Source organism: Triturus cristatus, chromosome 4_1 (assembly GCF_964204655.1).
Source record: "Triturus cristatus chromosome 4_1, aTriCri1.1, whole genome shotgun sequence".
Taxonomy (NCBI): Eukaryota; Metazoa; Chordata; class Amphibia; order Caudata; family Salamandridae; genus Triturus; species Triturus cristatus.
In genome coordinates, this window is record NC_140585.1 from 142,789,217 (window position 1) to 142,809,138 (window position 19,922).

General features: G+C 50.5%; 3 non-coding genes across 3 annotated transcripts; 1 reads left to right on the plus strand and 2 right to left on the minus strand.

The window, feature by feature from the left end:
- Window positions 1–10,339: 10,339 nt before the first annotated feature.
- Window positions 10,340–10,411, minus strand: TRNAD-GUC (transfer RNA aspartic acid (anticodon GUC)). Its single transcript has one exon. It is a non-coding gene; the product is annotated as a tRNA-Asp (tRNA).
- Window positions 10,412–12,938: 2,527 nt separating this feature from the next.
- On the plus strand, window positions 12,939–13,010 carry TRNAE-UUC (transfer RNA glutamic acid (anticodon UUC)). The gene has a single exon. It is a non-coding gene; the product is annotated as a tRNA-Glu (tRNA).
- Window positions 13,011–19,249: 6,239 nt separating this feature from the next.
- Window positions 19,250–19,322, minus strand: TRNAF-GAA (transfer RNA phenylalanine (anticodon GAA)). The gene has a single exon. It is a non-coding gene; the product is annotated as a tRNA-Phe (tRNA).
- Between the last annotated feature and the right edge of the window lie 600 nt (window positions 19,323–19,922).

Genomic DNA, 19,922 nt, shown 5'->3' on the forward strand with positions numbered 1-19,922 from the left:
GGTGACGGTCCGCGATGACGCACCCGTAGACTGCCTCCTGGGGAACGACTTGGAGAGTTCCCCCTGGGCTCAAGTAGAGCGACGAGAGCACCTCCGAATGCTGGGACTATCCGAATGGGCCTGCGCCAGCACCCGGTCCATGACCGCCCGGGCCCCCCGCTCGTCCTCGGCCCCCGGTGCCGCCCAGCCCGAGGGGCTCGCACCACCCCCCACCGGCGGCGAAGGGGAGGCGGACACCGACCCTGGACCTAGTGAATCCTCCCCCGAGGAGATTGCTTCCCCGTGCGCCCTACCAGAACTGGCACAATGGCGACACGAAGGGGGCCCCACCCGGGAGCAGTTCCAGCAAGAGCAGCAGTCCTGTCCCTCTCTCGAAGGGGTCCGACAACAAGCGTCCGCACAAACCAACGGGGACCAGACCGGCACCCACTGGGTCTACTGGGCCGAGGGCCTGTTGTACAGTGAGGAAAAAGTGGCAGAACTCGGGGCCAGCCGCGTGTTGGTGGTCCCCCTCCGCTTCCGGGAGTTCCTGCTCAACCTGGCACATGACGTGCCCCTCGCCGGACACTTGGGGCAAGACAAAACTTACAGCCGTCTGGTGACCCACTTCTACTGGCCCCGGATGCGGAGAGACGTGGACAACCACTGCCGGTCCTGCCAGACCTGCCAAGCCAGCGGGAAGACGGGGGGTCGGGTCAAGGCCCTCCTCCAGCCCTTTCCAGCCGTCAGCACCCCGTTCGAACGGGTCGGAATCGATATCGTGGGGCCCCTGGACCCCCAGACCGCCCTGGGCCACCGCTTCATCCTGGTCCTCGTGGACCACGCCACCAGGTACCCGGAGGCGGTCCCGCTAAGAACTATAACGGCCCCCGTGGTAGGCCGGGCCTTGATGGGGATCTTCTCCCGAGTGGGATTTCCCCGCGAAGGGGTGAGCGACAGGGGCACAAACTTTATTTCCAAATACATGCGGTCCCTGTGGCAGCAATGCGGGGTCACATACAAATTCACAACCCCCTATCACCCTCAGGGGAACGGACTGGTTGAGCGGTTCAACAGAACCTTAAAGGGAATGATCCAGGGCCTGGATGAGCCCCTCAGGCGGAGATGGGATGTCCTGCTGCCGTGCCTCCTGTTTGCCTATCGGGAGGTCCCGCAGAAGTCCCTGGGGTTCAGCCCGTTTGAACTATTGTACGGACATCCGGTCCGCGGACCACTCAGCCTGGTCAAGGAGGGCTGGGAGACGAAGCTCCAAGGCGCCCCTCCTGACGTCTACCGATACCTCCTGACCCTCCGAAACCAGACCCGCAAGTTCCGAGCCATGGCCGAAGCCAACCTCGAGGCCAGCCAGGAGGACATGAAGCGGTGGTACGATCGGAACTCCTCTACCATCGAATTCGAGCCAGGCCAGAGAGTCTGGGTCATGGCCCCGGTTGAACCCGGCGCCCTCCAGGACAAGTGGACCGGGCCCTTCAAGGTAGTGGAGAAGAAAAGCCCCGTCACCTACCTAGTCGACCTGGAGTCCCCCCGGAACCCCCTCCGGGCTCTACATGCTAACAGGCTCAAACCCCACTTTGCCCGGACCGAACTGAGCCTGCTACTGGCGACCGACGAGGGGGGCGAGGACGACTCCGAGCCCCTGCCCGACCTCTTGCAGTCCAACGTCCATGACGGATCCATCAAAGGTGTCCAACTCGCCTCTTCCCTGACCCTGGAACAGCGTGACGACTGTCAACAACTGCTGCAGGACTACGCAGCCCTCTTCTCCCTCACCGCCGGGTACTGGCAGATCCAGCTCCCCCCCGGCATCCAAGAAAGATCCGCCTTTTCTACCCCGGATGGGCATTACCACTTTCGGGTGATGCCCTTCGGAATGAAGAACGCCCCGGCCACTTTCCAAAGACTTGTAAACAAGGTTTTGGCCGGGCTCGAGGTCTTCAGCGCGGCCTACCTAGATGACATTGCCGTGTACAGCAACCACTGGGCGGAGCACCTCCTTCACCTCAAAGCCGTCCTGGCCGCCCTCCAGCGGGCCGGGCTCACGATCAAGGCCAGCAAATGCCAGATCGGCCACGGATCCGTGACCTACCTGGGCCATCAAGTGGGAAGCGGGCAGGTGGCTCCCCTCCAGCCAAAAATCGATGCCATCCAGGCCTGGGAACCCCCTACTACCCAGACAGCTGTCCGGGCCTTCCTGGGCCTCACCGGTTACTACCGGCGGTTCATCCGGGACTATGGGAGCATTGTTGGCCCCCTCACAGGGCTCACGTCCAAGAAGCAGCCCAAGAAGGTGCACTGGACACCCCGCTGCCAAGAAGCCTTCGAAACCCTCAAGACAGCGATGTGTACTGCCCCGGTGCTGCCGGCCCCCGACTACAGTAAGGAGTTCGTGGTGCAGACGGACGCCTCCGAGTATGGGATCGGGGCCGTCCTGTCCCAGGCCGATGAAAAGGGGCTCGACCGACCAGTGGCCTTCATCAGCCGACGGCTACTGCCCCGGGAGCAGCGATGGAGCACCATCGAGCGTGAAGCCTTCGCTGTAGTGTGGGCCCTTAAGAAGCTCCGGCCCTATCTCTTCGGTACCCACTTCCGGGTCCAGACCGACCACCGGCCCCTGCGGTGGTTAATGCAAATGCGGGGCGAGAACCCCAAGCTGCTGCGGTGGTCCATCTCGCTGCAAGGGATGGACTTTGATGTTGAACACCGGCCCGGCAATGATCACGCCAACGCCGACGGCCTGTCCCGCTTCTTCCGCCTTGACGAGGAGAATCCCCAAGGAGATGGGTGACTCTCCATGCCTTCGGCTGGGGGGGACGCCTGTTGGACCCGGCCTCGTGGCGTGGTCCTTACCCCTGTGGATTGTGCCCGTTCCCCGCCCCGGCCTTCACGGGCCACCCTTCCGAACTACACCGAGACCCCTCATTCCGAGCCGCACGAGGTCGCATACCCCTCGGGGCTCCGCCATCTTGTTGGCATCCACGTGACTCTGTGCGCCAGCCGGCGTGACCCCGCTCAACCCAGCCTCGGCCCCAGCGAAGCCCCGACATCGAGGCACCAAGAACTGGCCAGGGGGTGCCACATGAACCATTCACCGCCCCCGGCGGAGGACAGTATCGATGAGACCCCCAACTGTCCTCCCATCCCTAGGTGTGATCGCCCTGCAACTCTCTTGGGCCGGGCGCCTCTCCTGCTGGGCGTCTGGCCACCTCCACCCGGCCTCTCCGCCCTCCCGGGCGCCAGGGTCCGGACATCAAAGGGCTCCAGACCTATATCTGGGGCGACCCCGCCACAGATCGGCAGTTGTATCCAGGAGTTGAGAGCCCTGCTGATTGAATCGCGGCCGACCCTCCGGAGAAGAACTCTTGCTTGAACTATCACGAGCCCTGCAGACTGCGTCGCGGCTCCTTCTTGTGAACACCTTGAAGCCCCCCGGAACATCGGGGCCCTGCTGACGCTGTCGCGGCCCAACCTCGCTGAAACCTCCCTCGGAGCCCTGCTGACGACGTCGCGGCTCGAGCTGAGCAGAAACCATCTTGAGAGCCCTGCTGACCTGATCGCGGCTCCCCACGAACTGAACGCCAGAGCCCTGCTGACGCCGTCGCGGCTCGACCCCTCCAAGATCCGGAGGTCCTCCAGCTTGAGGATAAGAACTGGGCCCCAGGTACCCTCGTACCGAGCTCCTGCCAAAGACAGTCCCGCTACCCCTACCCTTCCAAAGAGACACTGAGACTTTTGGTGGATCCCTCGATCCCTTTCGTGTAAATATTGATCTCGTAACCTTTAAATACTGATAAAGAATTGCTCGTCTTGAGACAACCTCCTTGAGTCCTGTGTGGTGGTGTTACTGTGCTAGTACGTGATAGGAGAAGGATCTCTCAGGAGGCTTCTCGACAGCGCTCGGCTACTTCGTGCAGGTGAGGGCTCCCCCCCTTGGTGGTCTCACCGACTCCTCGGGGTCCGCCTTCCAACAGTAATATTGCTCATGATACTTGACGCCTCTTGCATCGTGGCCGGCCTATACGGTTGTAGGCCCATATTTGTATACTGACATTTTCACAATAAAGGGTTTTCGAAGGAATTATGGAATCAGCGTCTTAACAATCGTCTAGGTTGGTAAGGTCTTGAATAACGGCTGTCATTCCCAAACAATAGAAGACAGATAATGCAGGCCCTTTGCCTGAATTTTGGATTGATGAAAATTTGTATCCATGTAAGGTATGGTATTTTGTCCAATAATATGCGGCTAATTGAGAAACAAATGCACGAAGAGGGAACTCGAATTTAGGGAAAAATAAAAATGAAGAAATTTTGGTATAGTAGAAAAGAAGGGTATAGTACACAGAAAGAAAAATGCGAAAAGGATAGTCAAGATCTGTGGTATTGTACGTTTCTGCAGCTAGTCTGGTACGTGGTAAGTAGAACTTTTTTTCGTGTTTATGCGCGCTGATGTGCTTTGAATGCTGCCCCCCCCTCCCCTTCTTCTCTTCTCTGTAGGTTACATCGGAGTTCCGACTGAAGAATGGAGTGGACATAGACCGCACCGTGTTCCATGTAGGGAAAGACATAGACATGCGCTGTGAGATGGTGCGTGGAGTGCAGACCATCACTAGGATCATGAAAAACTGTATGGTATGACTGTGCGTATGTGCCCTGATTGAACGGTATGAATGTGTATGTATTGCATGTGCCTGGGTCGCTGGAAAGAACGTCTTTGTATGACTGAAATACTTGTCTATCAATCAAGGGGATGGGAAAATAAGCCTGAATATGGTAACTCCTCGTTTGAAGAAATGACTCTCCCTCTCCCGGAAGCTAGTAAATTGGAGGGTGACTTGGAGGGTGACTTACACCGGGTGTAACAGTACATACTTGATGTATGTACTGTTACACCCTATCCGGTATTTGTGTGTACGTGAACGTTGAATTTATGTTTTCCCCCAGCTTGTGTTTTTTGTACGAAAAACTGACCCGTGCTGCTCTATGTTGTGCGTACACCAACTGGCCTATTATCGTACACGTTTGTCTCTCTCTCTCTCTCTCGTTTTGTGTCGTACGTGTACCCAATAGCCTACTTGATGCGCACGTCTCTCTCTCTCTCTCTCTCTCTCTCTCTCTCTCTCTCTCTCTCTCTCTCTCTCTCTCTCTCTCTCTCTCTCCCCCTCTCTCTCTCTCTCTCCCCCTCTCTCTCTCTCTCTCTCTCTCTCTCTCTCTCCCTCTCTCTCGCTGAAGACTCCCTTGCCCTCTTTTGATTAGATGACAACACTGTACCTCCTCGGTATATGTATAATTGGCCTAAACACGACAGTGTTCGAACAAATTGACAGAAGCAAAACGACCGTATTTTGCCACACTACTACCTCTCCTTTCTGTAAATGATGGAACTTAATTGGCTGAGAAAGAAAGGACAGGTAAGATGACTAATGTCTCCCAATCTGGCCCTTATACGGGAACTATATGTCAGTGGTTTTTGTCGTTTTTGGGCTCTAACGACTCCACCTCCATCAGTCAGAATCGCCCCGCCCATTGCACAGAAATAAAGCGCCTAAACACCCCGTCCTTCCAGAATAGTCCTAGTTATATTTTAAGCAATACAGCTGATTACCTTGTTTTTAAAGATACATCACCTAGAACTGATAAAGGTTAGCTATTGTCTCCAGCAAGAAAAATGTTTAGCGCGTGTTCCTCCCCGAGACAGATATTTGTGAGCCCATGACAGTAGCACCTCGCACTTTTTCATAAACTTAGCAGTCCCTGGAGAAAAATATGAATCAGCAGGGCTTGCGTTGGAAAGACGAGTCTCTGCCGGAGAAGCCGGTTCGAATTTTGATAGACCAGGAAGTTGATAGATATCAGACTTCTTGCTACGTTTATAAGGTACAGGAATCAACACCTAGCAGACCTGTTGATGGAAATTTGCAGGAACACTCGCAAACCTGCACCACAGCAATGATTAATGAGTTAGTAGCGTACACCGACATAAGAGTTAATAGACATCCACCATAGAGTGACCGATAAACGTTTCCCCCACTACTTGGGGTTGGGAGAGAGAATGAAGTGTGTAAACGTCTTCCCTACCAGTTCTCTAAGATTATGTTTCTTGTACTCATTCAAAGATAACATGCGGTCACCGGAGGAGAGGGGTCGGATGTGACGCACAGCCTGGCTGCGGATCATGGAACATCTATGGCCTCGACCAAGGAGGAGCCACGGAGCAAAAAGATGCAGGACGAGGCACCATTCTCAGCATGGAAAGCGAGAGAAAGAAGGGCTATCCCAAAGCCCCATGCTCACTGATCAGCTCGTGCCTGAAGTCCCAGCCCGTCGAGCCAGTGCTAAAAGATTCTGCTCTCCTTGGTCCGCTTTTTGATCCGATCCCACTCCACCCCCTCTTCCCTCGGCCTCCCAAAGCACGCCCCTATTCCCCCCCCTCTCTTTTATATGGGATTTTGAATTTGACTTGACAACAGAAGAACGAAATGCGGGTACCCCGTCTCAAGGTACCTATGATAAGATGAGTTAGGGAACAGGACTGTGATCCGAGAACAACGAATGGTCACACCCTGCTACGTGGAAACTTGGATTTGAGCTGGACCTTAGCTCCACCACCGGTGCTCAACAGTGCCAATGAAAGAAGAAGAACAATGAGAGCTTACCAGTGATGGCTCGCTGTAATAGGACACTGGAAAGAAGAACTCCCTTCCCTGACTGTAACTCATGTTGAGTTGAATTCCTCTCCCAACCGCTTTCGTATTGACTATCTTCCAATCGAGTTTTCGTGATATTACATCGGTCACTTCCAACTGTACACTGATAGTTAAGAAACTTTAACTTTGTATAATGACACTTGTATAACACCAGCCGTGCACATGACTATGCTGTCTAGTTTGATCCACACGAAGTCTAGGCCTTAAGTAATGTACGTAATATTCCTTGTTTTGCCAGAACATTTTTTATTACTTTACGGTATCATGTTTGTGTTCAAGCGAGCTTCCCTCCTCCTATCTCCGGGTCTGACATATGACGCAGCTGATGTAATTTTGTATGCGCTACCTCCTCGCCTATCCCATCAACTACATGTAATTATGTACAATTGTGTCAGATTATTCCTGTCCGCCCTAAAACTCTGAACTTTGAAGCAGGACATGTGAAAGCTTTATACGAGGTAGAAGTTCGTGGTATTATGGGGATAGATCCGAACTAAACAAGCTGGCGAGATATGTTAAAAGGGAGGACTGTGGAAATTTAGTTCGTAACTGAACATTATCTGCGCCATCTTGTCTCTCCCCAAGCGCCACACGCGGAAAACGCGCGACGGCCATTTTAGGCACCATGACCTCATTGCCGATCGCCAGCGCGTCCCTCTGGCGCTGCGAACATCCCCCCGTGCGCTGACCACCCCCGCTCTCTCATACATGGGCCATAAACTCTCTCCTTCTGCGTGACCCTGCCATAGAACCACATCCCGCGCCTGACCAACACCTCCTTTCATCCCATACATGGTCATACATCCTTTTGATAACCCCCTTCCTCTGCGCCCAATTGTCCGAACCGATCCCAGGCCATCACCTAGCCCGGCGGATGCAGTTTATTGCCCCTACTGTAAGGGAAACACTTCACATCAAAGGGATTACAGTAGATAAAGGCCCCCACCCCCTGAGACCCGACCAGTCGCACACACCCCCGGGAATTGGCGGAATGTCCAGCTGTGTGATAGCCATCTCCTACTGTGGGTGGGGTGGGGACTTCTACTGTAGATATGTGTGGGAACGAGCTTGAAGTGGGGGTTCCAAGGATGTCTTTCCGTACATCAAAGTCTCAATAAGAATGTACCACGTGTAATAAAGCAATAAACCTGTGTATAAGAAGTGAGGCCTCAGAGATGTGGTTAGAGCACCTCGAGACGATACCTTGCTGTCCGATCTGATGTGTTCTGCTCCGACGGAATAAAACTTTGTTTCCTGCCTTCCAGTCTCTGGCGCCTGCCTCTTTTGTTGGTTAATCATCGAATGGTATAAGAGGCGATTACCGCCGGGCAATACTTGAAAGGTTATCGACTGAAACTGCCGCTACCATTTAACATCCCCATAAGAGAATAATGGGGTACACACTGTAAAGCACACTGACTTTCCCTGGCATGTTTCTTCACACCGTATAAAGCCCATACCATGTCACCACCCAATTCTGCATAAGTCCTGCCACACCACTCTATCTGCACCTGCTTCTTGGCTGCGCACGCTAGGAATCTCCCCTGCGCAGCCCCTACACGTGTGCACACGCATGTACACATGTGTCTGCATGTAACCAACCTGGTGTCCCTTACTCCAGATGCTGCGCAGTGGCCTGGTCACCACTGGATTCAAGCTAGCCTGGCTGAGGAAGGGTGATGCCCTGAAACCGGTCCCAGGATGCTTCTTTCTGGTCCAGGGAGGACCTGGCTTGGCAGTTCGTGCTGGACTGTTCCCACAAGGAGCAGGGTGAAGACTGACTTGCATGTGGCTGGGTCCAAACTGGGTGGTGTGGTGAGCGAAAGAATGATGGATTAAACCCAGATCTTTGTGACTGGGGGTGAATGTTTGCACTGCCCAGCATTCCATCCATCAATTGTTTCTTTTGCACAAGCCAGGGGAATACCAGTAAAATCCCCATGCATTCTCGTTCCTGGTGAGTTCACTGTGGGTGAGTCCCAACTTATGAGGGTCCCCCACAGTAAAAGCTCAACGATTAGGTGCTCAAAAAGCGAAACATACGGGCAGCCCATAGTGTCAGAACCACCCTCTAACAATGACAATCAAAGACAGCATATCAAAAAATAACAGCACTTCAAATGAATGCATTTGATGCAATACCAACCCCCTCCTTGTTGTGAGTCGGTGGACACCTATTCACATCTGGAGACCACCCTTGGTGTCCAGCAGGAGGCAGTGCACGAGAGCCAACTGCTCTCTGGCTGCACTATAGTGTGGCTACCAGCACCAACACCAGGGACGTCACAAAAACTGGCGGCAATATACCTGATGCAACAAATAGGGGGAAGCACCAGCTGCCAGCTCCCCTATGACATTGTCATGTGCTCAATACCCTTGCCAAACCGGGGAGCAATTCCTGCATCAACCCTAACCCTAGGGAGCATTACCTGCTATTGCTACAACGCAAAGCAATACCTGCTACCCCCCAAAATCTGAGGAGGGGACACCTTCTCCAGCACTCACCTAGTGATGTCCCTTCTGGGAATGCCCACCAACCGCTTATGTTACTCGAAGCTGCATCCTTCGCCCCTGGCTGGGGAGTCTCTGCTGGATGGATGCCTAAGTGAAAGGGTCAATGGAGAGAGAAAGGGAGGATGGATGGATGACTCCACCCAGTCACTCATCCTTCCAGATGAGTGACTGGGTGGATGGAGGAGTAAGTGAAAGGATGGCTGGATGGGTGAAAGGGTAAGTGGTTGGATGGATGCATGAATGGATGGATGGGTGGAAGAGTGGATGGATGAGTGTACGGATGGATAGGGTGAAAGGGTGGATGGATGGATGAGTGAAATGATGGATAGAAGGATACATGATGGATAGGTTAGCAAATGGATGAATATGTTTGGATGTGTATGGGCTTACTTATATACTATTGAACAACCTCCTCTGATGTGTCTGTAAAACGTACCTTTTGTCCTGAATTTTGACCTCTTGTCCTGAATTTCTGTCCTGCATTTTGACCCTTTGTCCTGAATTTTTACACTCACCGTCCTGAATTTGCACCCATGCCAGCTGGTCACCCTACTGGGCAGGGTTTTATTTACAATGCAGGGACTTGTAGTCCTATCATGTCCCACTATAGAGGGTAAACACCGACCTGTGTTAGGTACTCATGCCTGGACCTGGGGAGTATGAGATCTCTGATGAGGGTGGTGGGGCGTGCACGTCCGGGTCAGTAGTACTTTTACTTTCACAATGTGTCTGAGTCCTAAACCATTACGCTTAAATAGATAAAAGTGACACCTTCGTATAAAACAATTCCCCATTCAGAGCCCGCCCCCAGTATTCCATTTATTTAGCATGAAAAATACTCGTTGATATGCCTTTTTCCATGTAGTTCTTTGATTTTAATATCATATATGTTTATATAAATAATAATCCTCAGTTACTTTTTCAAGAAAGCTTAAAAAGAAAAGGCACAAAATGCTGTCCGAAAGGTAAAACCCTTGTAAATATTTTAACTTGTAAAAGCGTTGGCCATAAATAAAAAAGTATCCGCAAATTGTAATATCAGTATAACATTATAAATTGCATTTAAAAAAGGTTTCCCATGGACAAAAGTTTTGCTTAGTTTAAAAACATGTTTTAAAAAGTACCTCCCCGTCGGGGAATTGAACCCCGGTCTCCCGCGTGACAGGCGGGGATACTGACCACTATACTAACGAGGAATGGATATGGAATTCCGCTGAGCAGCTACTTGTCATGTGCTTCAACCGGCCCTGTCCTGCTTGTGACTGATCTTTCTCATTGTCCCGCTCCTTCACACCAAGACAGGGGCCACAGCCTCAACAAACACACACACTCCTCCCTCCCAACAAACACACACTCCTCCTGCTCACACCTCACAAGAACCTTCTCACCTCCTAGCAGACGCTCTCAGCAGCATCACCTGATGCCAGAGTCACAGCAACCAGCTCCCACGGCTGCTTCTGACGGCCCCGGCCTGGCTCTTCAGCCCAGGGGCCCCTGGCTCTCTCTGATGCTGGAGGATTGCAGCGAGGGCTGCACACAGGGAGTGGGGAGGGAGACCCTGCCACCCACCCCCCTGCGCGGGAGGAGGGAGCTGAGCTGTAAAGGAGAAGAGAGGACGCAGGAAAAGCCCAGGTGTGTGAGTGTCTGAGAAAGAGGCGCTTTATATTGAGAAGCAGAGGAAAACAGTTAAGAGTTGGTAATAGTCCTTCGAGCCGGACCTAAGGGTGTCAGTCAATCCACCACACTCCTCCGCTCTGCCAACTGAGCTATCGATGGCTCGGTGGAGTGGGGATGACAAGGCGAGCCATCTACGTAGCTTTCTGTTTCTTATCACTTGATAAAGCTGCAAACCCAACAGATATTTAATTTATAGGGAAAATGGGTGAGCAGTGGCTGCTTGTGATGATATATTTCCATTTATTATTTTGGGGATCCGGAAGTTAATAATGGGGTTATGTTATCTGGTTATATATGTATAGCGCTCAAACACCGTAGGTTTCTTGGTATTGGATCAGAGTTAGTTTTGTTTTCTTATTTATTTAGGGTGTCTCGTGTTTACTTTTGGATACATTATTGCTGTAGATTCTCAGTCACATTTTTATGGTGTTTTAAGAGTTAATTCTTTTTGGTTCGGATCTTCTTTGTAGCATTAAATACTTGAATATGTTTTTGCGGTTCGTGCATTTTAATTATAAAAATGGTATTCACCGTAGGATCCAAAAGTTAATAAGGGAGTTATGTTATCTAGTTATATATATTTTAAACTTCATCAGGAGTTACATTTTATGTTTCTGGTCCGTAGGGACTGGTCCTTGTAATAGGATCTGTTTAAACACCAGAGGGTGACAAGAGGGATGTCCCCTCTGACCTATCAGAGCTCCTATATGCTGTGAGTGTAACAAAGATGGTAATAGGAGGAGACTGGGTTGAAATGCTGAGCCATTGTCAGCCCTTTCCCCCTCGGCAGCATCGTCTCAACGTCAGTACCACCTCCTCTATAAAAGAGATCTGCCTGGAATCAAGTCTGTGCGGGTCAGAGGGCAACCAGAGGTTATCGGGCCGTAGTTGTATCAAAGAGGGGTGTTTACTTCTGGTTCCCTGGGGCCTCCGTACTCTGGGCCCCCAAACTAGGGACCAAGCCCCCCTTTTAACTCCTGACTCTCAGAATAACAAGACAGAGCAGCCAAAAGCTTATTTGGGGACCACATGTATGAAAGGAACAAATGGGGGAAAGAAACTGCACCCTGACCCTATTAGCGCACACTTTTTACATCCGGTGTAAACATAGATCTATATTTTGATGTATAACTTGTTTACATTTGACATGAATAAATATGGAAGCATTTGTACTTCTGAATGTTTCATGCTTGCCCACGCTGCAGTCGTATCCTAGCTATTTTTAAAAGTTTTCTCCATTCGGTTCTTTTAAATTGATGATGTCAAAAAGGAACAATACGGCAGAGAATTCCTACAAATGTGTGTTTACTTGTTTTTAACCTCATATGTTTAGTTTTGTAAAAACACACCGCAGAGGCTCCGCTCCCCCTCCGCTCTCGCAGAAGGCAGGGCGGGATTATGCGGGGTCTGCGCCCCTCAAGGCTGCTGATGTCCGCTGCTCCATGGCCCTGTGGGCTGTGAGTGCTGCCCCCTGGCGGTCACCTTGTGCATGTGAAGATACCTGGGAACAAGCCAGGGTGCACCTGAGCTGGTCCTCTGTGTGAACCAATCGAGTGTCAGGACTGGGGTCGGTGCTGTTAGTAGGGGGAGAGGGGGTGTGACTGGAGCCCCTGAATAGCAGCCTGGGGCCTGTGACAGGTGCAGGGAGAGAGTGTGGTTCAAGGAAGCAGCTGGACGGTAACTGGGGAGGGGTCTGTGGGGCCCTCAGCCAGGTGAGGAGACTCAGGAGTGAAGGGGTGCCCTGGGGAGAGGGGCGTGGCCTTGTCTGGCTTGGGGGGGGGCAGTAAGAGGCAAGGGGGGGGGGGCTGCTGCTGTCCTCTGGTCCTGGGCTCCCTGTCTGGAGAAGTTCCAGGGTTGTAAATAATGAGACATGAGCAGGTTGTTGCACAAACCATGACCCCTCATTCCTTCTGGTTTGTCAGGAGTGGGGTGTCTGTTACCGTCTTGGTCAGATCCAGAGAGTGGCAGTGTGAGGTGAAATATATAGAGTGGACTAGACAGGTTGGGCACGTCACACATACACAGCTGTTCTGGCTGCAAACAGTCTCCCATATGGTCTAGCGGTTAGGATTCCTGGTTTTCACCCAGGCGGCCCGGGTTCGACTCCCGGTATGGGAAGATGACATATTTTACTATAGGGACATATTAAACTTCACTTATTTCCTACAAACCTAAAATCCCCTAAATATTAATAAATTTCACTTTCTTCTCCTCCGCTGCTATCAGTCTCAAGCCCTTTGAGGTTTGCACGACCCCACAGCTCCTGTTCCCGCCCCAGCCCTCGCTGCACAGCTGCTGTATATTAATGACCGGGAGGAACAAACGTCATATTAATACTACGAAGGGTTATTCGTTGTTTGTCTTTTATTGCACAACAAAGAGTACAGATTATATATAAATAGCGCGTGGATTACAAAGCACCAGTTTCCCGTGCTCTCTCCGTGGAAGATGCGTGTTTATTTCCTGCTCCGCCAGTGCTACGGAAGAGGCGGTTTCAGACTCTGTTTTCTGACATAAATCCTGTGCCTTGTTGTGTTTTAGAGTTTGTTTTATGACATTAAACCTGCTGTGTGTGGATTTCTAGAAGATTAAGATGTGGGAAGTTTCCGCCTTACACCAACTCTGAGCAAGTGAGAGTACTGCCCTAAAAGGACAGTTGAAAGCCCCAAATGTGTCCTTTTCCGTGTGTTTGGGTAAACAAAAGTTTGGTGTATCTTGTTTTAAGGGCTTAATTGTGAAATAGACTTCTTTCGTGGCGCGTTTCACATACACTGCTGAGCAATAGAATGTCCACAGGTGACGACTAGCGACAGGCTGTCTCTTCAGATGAGTGAACAGTGACAGGCGGTGCCATGGTGTAATGGTCAGCACTCTGGACTCTGAATCCAGCGATCCGAGTTCAAATCTCGGTGGGACCTGAGTTTTCTTTACTATTTACTTAATTTGTTTTGTTTTATTCAAGGTATTGAGCAGGGACCAGTGAGGCCATTTCTCTCTCTCAGATGACCCCTCCCTTCCTGTTTTCATCCTCCTGGTCTCTGTGGGGCAGATTTACAAGCCCCTTGCGGCATTTTTGCGCCGCAGTTGCGTCACTTTTTGTGACGCAGCAGCAGCGTAAAAATGCGGCCCATTTACAACGTGACGCATCTAGGGAGCCCTGCGTCACATTATACCTGTGTCAGGTATAATGTATGTAGGGTGGGCGTTCCAACGCAAAAAAGCCTCGTAGAAGTGATGCAGTGAAATCTAGAACATTTCACTGCGCCACTTCTAGGATGCCACTGCGTAAAATTCTTACACCTGCTTGAAGCAGGCATAAGGAGTGACGCGGCACAATGAAGATAGGCATCCTCCTGCATTGCTGGAGTTGCGTCATGCTTGCGACACGACTCCAGCAATGCGTGACTTTTGCGTCAACAGATACATCAGAATATCTGACGCATCTGTCAATCCTTGCTCCGTATTGCAAATACAGCGCATCCATAGTGGCACAAGGGTTTCTCAAAGTGGCACAGGGAAAGTGATGCATCTTCACAGATGCGTCACTTTCTTGTAAATCTGCCCCATTATCTTTAGGCGGTGCTGGGCGTCACGTGATGCTCCACACAGGTGTTTTATCATTCCTGGGGCAGATTTACAAGCCCCTTGCACCACTTTTGCTTCACTTTTCCCATGTTAAAAGTGACGCAAAAGTGGCGCAAGGGGCTTGTAAATAAGCCACCCTGTGTCTGGTGTGTGGACACCTTTGTCCTGTGGCTGCACAGCAGTAACACGCACAGTGTGGACTTGACTCCACGCACCCTCCACGCCGCATAACTCACAAGGAGACACACAGAGAGCAAAGCAGATATAAATTTGAAATGTTCTTTCTTTTATTTCTGCACTTTCTTGGTAACTATTCAACATATGAAGGGAGATGACAAAAACACTGAAATTGAATCTGTTCCTCACATAAAGCGCAGTGTGCCAATGTTTACGCTAACAGCAAAAAAAAGATAGAAGATGCGTCTAAAGCAATATTTTCACTGGATAATGGCCCTGGGCCCCTGATGGATGGATCAGGTGGACCAGACTTCCCCATCACCAAAGAGAGACACTGTCTGGAGATGTCAAGACTGACCGTCCTCTAGTGACCAATGGAGGATACTACACCCAACGGAAAGAGACTAGAGGCTAATTTACTAGACCCCCTGCGCCGCCGGTGCATCACTTTTAACAAGGGGCTTGTAAATAAACATTTACCATGTGTGTCCAAGGAACAGGCTGACGTATCAACGCTTTATACTACCGGCGATACTCCTACCAAGATAGAAGGAAGCATCCATTATTACCAATGACATATCATGACATGACCCAACTGGAGATAGACGGGGCACTCATGACGTATGAATCTGTCCTTTACAAACTTCCTGCACACAAAATTAAATTCCGATCACATTGGAGCGCCCCCTGCATACATTATACCTGGCGCAGGTATAATGTGGCACAGGGGTTTACAAAGTGATGCATCTACCTAGATGCATCACTTTGTAAATATGGAGCAACAAGGCTCATTTTGTTACGCCGCTGCTGCGTCACAAAAAGTGACGCACTGGTGGCGCAAAAGTGACACAAGGGCTCATAAATAAGCCCCTGAGTCCCTAGCAATGGCAGGGTACGGATACACTGGCCCCCTAGGCCTGAAGGAGGGGGTGGGGGGTTCCAGAGGCACAGCCCTTAGGCCAAAAACATTTTTGTAAATGCTTCCGCAAATCTACTGAGGATCCGCAAATCCACAGTAATTTATTTTTTTAAGTGCGGGCTCCTGTGCTTCCAAAGCAAAGCCATTGGGTTTTGCCGGGATCTGGGGGGCTGGCACAATTAATTTTATAGGGGAGGGGGCTTGCGACCCTCCCCCCCCCCCTCCTCCAGCCTTCCTGAGGTCCCGGGGACCGATGGTGAAGTTGCATTGAGTGTGTCTGGCTCCTGGTCTGCCCTAGTGGGGTTGTGCTTGACTGTCATTCACTGGATGTGATTGTGTCTTCAGTCTGCAAGTCACATCAGACTGAGAGAGAGTGAGCCCAGGGCTGCCATTCAATAAGTGCAACTGAGCATAAGGTGAATCTCTCAGACTATTTAGTGGGATTGTGCTGGAAGGAGGTATAACTGTGAGAAAAGTAAATAATTAAAATCGGGGATAAATGAAGGACAGGAAGGGGGGGGGGAGTGAAGTTATTGAAGGAAGAGCAGAAAAAAGGTCTATGTTGTTAAAGCCACGTTTTATTTTCTCAACTTTTCCAAGACTTCTTAGTCAAAAAAAACCTCCGCAGAAACCCGGGATCCAATCAGGAACCTTTAGATCTTCAGTCTAACCTCTCCCAACTGAGCTATTTCGGCCTCATTGGATACCATCATGTGACTGATTCTTGTGAAGGCACCATGGAAGAAGTTCTGTAAATCCCTGAAGAGCTTAAAGCACTCCTCCCCAGGTTCATGGGTCTCCTCGCCAGGTTCACAAGTCTCATCGCCAGGTTCACGGGTCTAATCCCAGGTTCACAAATCTCATCGCCAGGTTTACACGTCTCATTCCAGGTTCACGGGTCTAATCCCTGGTTCACAAGTTTCCGATCCAGGTTCACAAGTCTCATCGCCAGGTTCACAAGTCTCATCGCCAGGTTCACGGGTCTAATCCCAGGTTCACAAGTCTCATCGCCAGGTTCACACTTCTCATCCCAGGTTCACACGTCGCATCCCAGGTTCACAGGTCTCATCCCAGATTCACAGTTCTCATCCCAGGTTCACAAGTCTCATTGACAGGTTCAGGGGTCTCATCGCCAGGTTCACATGTCTCATTGCCAGGTTCACACGTCTCATCCCAGGTTCACAGGTCTCATCCCAGGTTCAGGGGTCTCATCAACAGGTTCACACGTCTCATCACCAGGTTCACTGGTCTCATCCCAGGTTCACACATATCATCGCCAGGTTCACACGTCTCATCCCAGGTTCACAGGTCTCATCCCAGGTTCACAAGTCTCATCGACAGGTTCAGGGGTCTCATTGACAGGTTCACAGGTCTCATCCCAGGTTCACAGGTCTCATCCCAGGTTCACAATTCTCATCGACAGGTTCAGGGGTCTCAATGACAGGTTCACAGGTCTCATCGCCAGGTTCACAGGTCTCATCGCTGGTTCACAGGTCTCATCTCAGGTTGACAAGTCTCATCGACAGGTTCAGGGGTCTCGTCGACAGGTTCACTGGTCTCATCACCAGGTTCACTGGTCACATCACCAGGTTCACTGGTCTCATCCCAGGTTCACATGTCTCATCACCAGGTTCACACGTCTCATCCCAGGTTCACAGGTCTCATCCCAGGTTCACAATTCTCATCGACAGGCTCAGGGATCTCATCGAAAGCTTCACAGGTCTCATCGCCAGGTTCATAGGGCTCAACCCATGTTCACAGGTCTCATCCCAGGTTCACAGGTGTGTTTTCTTCTTCTGCTTTTATAATGCATTTTCCTGCATGATGCGTGGGAATTGCAGGGCTGTCACTGGTTATCAATGATTTTTGTGTCGTGATTAAGGGTGGGCGTAGTGGGCGTAGTGGGGCTACGTGAAGCAGCACGTAGTGTGCCCAAATCTACGCACACTACGCGCTTCGCGTAGCCCCACTACGTGCCACCCACCTCCCGCCCGCCCTCCTTTTAAATAATATCAGCAATGTAAAATAAATTAAAGTAAAGAGACTTACCTTAAGCGCGGCGTCTCCGGGGCTCCCTCTTCTTCGTTTCTAATTTCTTCTGACAAATGCGCATGCGCGGACGCCCGCGCATGCGCACATATCTCGCAAGAAATGCGCATGCGCAGGTGTCCGCGCATGCGCATTTGCCAGAAGAAATTAGAAACGAGAAAGAGGGAGCCCCGGAGACGCCGCGCTTAAGGTAAGTCGCTTTACTTTAATTTATTTTTCATTGCTGATATTATTTAAAAGGAGGGCAGGCGGGAGGTGGGTGGCGGGTGGCAGGCAGCTACGCTTCGCCCTCGGCGTGTGCGTAGCGCTGCCCTGCTTCGCCTACTTCGGAAAGTGCGAAGCAGGCAGCACTACGTACACTACGTGGGCGAAGCGTAGTGCTACGCCCGGGGTTAGTCGTGATTGGCCTCATCGCAACATTTTTCGCGTTTGTGTTTTGCATTTTTGCGGTGTTGCGTTGATTTTAACGCTGTCATTTGATGCATTATTGTGGGACTATCGCATGGTGCCGCCGGGTTGAGAATACTACGTTAACACGGAGTTGTTTTCCCGCGATAGACTGCGATATGCAAAGTTGTGTTAAGCTAATTTTGTGATAATTATCACACGCTCTTGAGAATGTGCCCCTTAATGTCTTAAATCTATTTATTTGCAAGTAAAATTACACCAGTATGGTGCAAAATAATATGGGGGTAAACATGCTTCAGGGGCGGGTCTATGTCAAAGGGCTGTAATGCCATGGAAAGTTTGTGTCCTCCAACAAACTTGTGACATTGCAGCTATTCCCAGACTTTTTCAGAATTTGTCCTCACCCGGGAGATAGCTTGTGATTTAATCTTCCAAGGGCTGGAATAAACCTCATCTATAGTAGTAAAAAGAGGGGAACACCCCAAACTTTGATGGGATTGTAGAGGAAGGGGTTAAATATTTTCAACACGGAGGAGAAAAATAGCATATTAGGAAATGCAAATGTACTTTTTGGCAAGCACAATTAGGAATGTGTGTTGGAACTTAAGTTTGTGAGTACCTTAGGAAGCTGAAACCCTCACAGCTTCTAATGAGTAATCGTAGAATTCTTTGCGAATCCAAACTGTTCCTAAATAGAGACCCAAACATAGTTGCAAATCTACAGGTGTAGATTTACAATTTCTTTGTTGATTTGGGTCCTCCATTCTTAAATCTACCTACAAATCGTATTTTTTCTAAGCAGACAAAAATAAATATGGCTCCCATTTATTGATGTGTTAAAGACCTCAGCAGTCATTGTTTCTTACATTTCTTCATTGGCCTCTTTTCCCTTCTTGGTCATGTTTGTTATTTTCCCTTCCTTCACCCTTGTTTCCTCTGTTACATACTCCTCCTCCCCTCTCCCTCTGCCCTTCCTAGCTTTATTCTTACATCCTTCTTTTCCCCTTCCTTCCTCTTCTCCCTCCTTTCATCTTTCACTCTGCCTCCCACTCCATCATTGCTCTTTATTTCTGCCTCTCTTTATTTTCCATTGGTTTCTTTGATCCACTTTGATCTGCTTTCATTAACTAATTTTTATTTCTGAACTAAAAAATATTAATTAAAATAACATTCACTAATGTAAATTTCATACATTTTATAATCGACAACAAAAGGCATCTGCCGAAACCCGGGATCGAACCAGGGACCTTTAGATCTTCAGTCTAACGCTCTCCCAACTGAGCTATTTCGGCCTCATTGGAAAGCAGTATGTGACCAATTCATGTGAAGACACCATGGAAGAAGTCTTAAACATCCCTGAAGAGCTTAAAGCACTCCTCTCCAGGTTCATGGGTCTCATCCCAGGTTCACAGGTCTCATCGCCAGGTTCATAGGACGCATCCCAGGTTCACAGGTCTCATCCCAGGTTCACAGGTCTCATCGCTAGGTTCACAGGTCTCATTCACCACCATCACCTCCACCCTTACACTGACAGAGGCCTCGCTGGGGGTCGCTGCTCTCCTCCCAAGAGTGAAGACCAGACACACAGCTGACATTTTAAGCAGTGACGTCATCGACACCGTGACCCTTCCCAAAGCGTAACTAAATCCAAGCAGGTAAAACTGCACCCACCCTAACCCCAGCCCCTCCCTCCCTCCCTGGTGCCTCTCAGAGAGACCTCAATCACTCCCTCCGCACCGACCCCCTTTCCAATCCTAGTGCCCCTCAGAGCAGGGGCGTAACAAAGGCTTACCCATACTGGAGGGGGTCCTTCAGCATTTCTTGCAAGGGGGTCCCCTCACTTTTTGTTACGCTACTGCCTCCGAGAGACGTCAATCACTCCCTCCACACCT